Source organism: Oncorhynchus clarkii, unplaced genomic scaffold, assembly GCF_045791955.1.
Source record: "Oncorhynchus clarkii lewisi isolate Uvic-CL-2024 unplaced genomic scaffold, UVic_Ocla_1.0 unplaced_contig_13501_pilon_pilon, whole genome shotgun sequence".
NCBI classification, from domain to species: domain Eukaryota; kingdom Metazoa; phylum Chordata; class Actinopteri; order Salmoniformes; family Salmonidae; genus Oncorhynchus; species Oncorhynchus clarkii.
In genome coordinates this window covers 1-3,012 of record NW_027260712.1, presented here as the reverse complement: position 1 = coordinate 3,012, position 3,012 = coordinate 1, and the positions used below count along the sequence as shown (strand labels likewise).

General features: G+C 51.6%; 1 non-coding gene and 1 pseudogene across 1 annotated transcript; both read right to left on the bottom strand.

The window, feature by feature from the left end:
- Window positions 1-232: 232 nt before the first annotated feature.
- LOC139401718 (U5 spliceosomal RNA) lies at window positions 233-349 on the bottom strand. The gene has a single exon (XR_011633125.1). It is a non-coding gene; the product is annotated as a U5 spliceosomal RNA (small nuclear RNA).
- Window positions 350-835: 486 nt separating this feature from the next.
- LOC139401717 (U2 spliceosomal RNA) lies at window positions 836-1,010 on the bottom strand (annotated as a pseudogene).
- Between the last annotated feature and the right edge of the window lie 2,002 nt (window positions 1,011-3,012).

Below are 3,012 nucleotides of genomic sequence, written 5' to 3'. Positions count from 1 at the left end.
AATGGAACCCTGAAACCGCCGGACCCCCGGGGGTCTCGACAGACCTCAGCGGGTGGGTTGGCAAAAGCCAGCTCCTCTCTCCCTCCAACCCCCACTCAACCAACCAACCAACCAACCAACCACCGTTTCCCTGGCAACAAACAGGCAGGTGTTTTTTGGAAAAAGTCGCTAATGCGTCTTTAAGTCACTATCCTGGCCCATCTCTGTCAATTTCCCTTGAAACAAGATACCGGGCTCTGCAAGAAGCAAAGCCGCTCCAAAAATACGTTGAACTCGTAAGTGTTCCTCTCCACGGAAGTCTTTAGTAAAAGGCGAAAGGCTTGTGCGTAATGAAGAGAAACCAGAGTCATATGGAAGTCAAGAGGTCGGGGCCCGAGACACACTCTGTGCACTCTAGGCAGGGTTCCCGCGGGTGCTCCCGGAACCCACTCTTCCAAGTTTTCGAGGGCTGTCTGTGGATAAAAAGAAGGTCACAGACACAGAGGCACAGAGAGACAGAGAGAGAGAGAGAGCGAGAGAGAGAGAGAGAGAGAGAGAGAGAGAGAGAGAGAGAGAGAGAGAGAGAGAGAGAGAGAGAGAGAGAGAGAGAGAGAGAGAGAGAGAGAGAGAGAGACACACACACACACAATCCTGGCCCCAATTCTTTTTTTTTTTTTTTTTTTTTTTTTTTTTAGTAAAATGGCGGGAAACGGGGGACCCCATTGAAGAGCGCTTCGCCTTTCTTTCAGTTTGAATGTTTCTTTCCTTCTCTTCTTCTGCTAGCTAGCCAGCTAGCTCGCTAGCCAGCTGTTTACAGAGCTTTGTGAATTTGCATTTTTCCTTGACAACGGAAGAAAAGTGTTGCACCGTTCCCGGAGGTACTGCAATACCGGGTCGATGCGTGGAGCGGACGGAGCAAGCCCCATTTCCGACTCCCTGTTCGAAAAATCCATTTAATATGTAGTCCCCCGATGGGGGACGTATCAGATATTAAACTGATAAGAACAGATTTTTTTTTTTTTACAAAATATTTTTATTACTTTCCAAAAACCAAACAATAATCTTTCAAACTTCAGTCAACTTAAATTACTTTCCAACAACCAAACAATAATCTTCCAAACTTCAGTCAACTTAAATATACACTCCCACCACACTACAACTAATCATTCCAATACTAATTAATTTTAACCAACTCCCAAAAACAATAACCAATGACCTACAAACTACCAATATACACCACCATATTACAGCAATTTCTCACCCAGTGCCCCCCTTCGCTATCTTGTCTGACTGTGACCTTACATCACTCCCATCTCCCACCATCCCCCCTCCCCTGAACACAGCAACAGCACCCGGCACATTCCCCACCCTCAGGTCCATCACCCCCCCCTCTTCCGGACTCCGCTCCGGGGACATCGCATCCACAAATAAATAGTCAGACTCTCCCTCCATCATCCAGGTTTGAGCCATACCCGGGAGGTCAAGCTCAGCGAGGGGTTTAAAAGAGGATGGAGACGGAGCCCACGAGGGCCCCGCTACCTCCCCGTCCCCCCGTTCTGCCCCCCCCCCCTTCTTTCCACCCTTCCTCCTTACCGCCTTTTTTGGCCTCTTGCAAGGGGGGATATTTCCCCACGGGTTTTGGAAAGTTGCGTCACACACCGTGCCTTCCTTTTCCTTTGCTAATCCCCTTTCCTTCTCTATCAAACTCCTCACCATCTCTCTCAACTCCTCCATCCTTTTCTTCCCCACTATATTGCCCCCCCCACCCAATCGCCCTTCCAGTTCCTTCTCCATCTTGTCCTCCACCTCCTTCGTCTCCGCTGTTTTTTCCTCTGTGCTCTCCACTCTCACTGTCTCCTCACTCTCCTCCATCCTCGTTGCCGTCTTCTTCTTCTTCTTTTTCTTTTCCTTTTCTCCTTCAACCTCCTTCCCAACCTCTATTCCGACTCCTTCTCCTTCCATCCCGGCCACCTCTTCTTCTGTCCCGGCCACCTCTTCTGTCCCGTCCTCCTCTTCTTCCATCCCGTCCTCTTTCTCTGTCCCAGCTCTCTTCTCCTCTTTTTCTTCTCCTCCACCCTCCGACTCCTTCTGTGCCGTCCTTCCACCCCCATCTTCCGGCTCCTCTCTTTCTCGTCTTCCTCCATCCTCCGCTCTCGCTCCCCCCCAGCTGCAGACGAGTATGACCTCCGCCGAGCCGGGCAATCCCGCCACAGGTGTGCTTCCGAGCCACACCCGTGGCATTTCTTCGGCTCGGCGCAATCCCTCGCCTCGTGCTCAGTCGATCCACAGTATCTGCACCTCCTCGTGCTGCACGAGGCGAGTGTGTGGCCGTAGGCCATACATCGCCCGCAGAACGGAGGCTGACGGGCATAGTGTAACGTCCCCCTGTCAGCCCCCAGGGAGAACAACGCTGGAGGATGGAGGTAGCCATCCATCCCCTTCGGGTCCTCTCTGAGGAGAGCCTGGAAGCATCTCCTCCCATTCCAAAAGCCCAAGGAATCCTTTATGTGCCTTGCTGAGGAGACGCCATCCAGGTATCTCCCCAGAAAGGCCCTCACCTCCTCATCTTTCACATGAGGGTTGTATACGTTCACTGTGACCAGCCTGAAATTGGTTTTGGCCAGGCTAGTCACCTCGTAATGGCACAGGGGTCTCTCCTTGCCCATCTCTCTCGCCCTTTTCATTACCTCCTCGTGCTTCTCATCTTTGTGGAACGTCACCTCGAAAGCACTCTCCCTCGGATTGTCCTGAAGGCACAAGACATCCATCACCTCCACTTTCAAGGTCGTCATTAAAACGTTTCTCCCGAACGTCTCCCTCCCGAACTGTTCCAACTCCTTCTCTCTCCAGGCAAACCTCACTGTGTTTGCCAAACCGACCACCGGAACCGACCTGTGCTGTGCACTTTTCTCCATTTTTCTCACTTTTCCCTCTCTTAAATGAAGAGAAACCGAAACCAACAATTTCCTCCCTCCGGCCTTCCTTCGACCTCTTGGCTCAGGGGCTCTAGGACACCTCGGTGTCAAGCTTGTA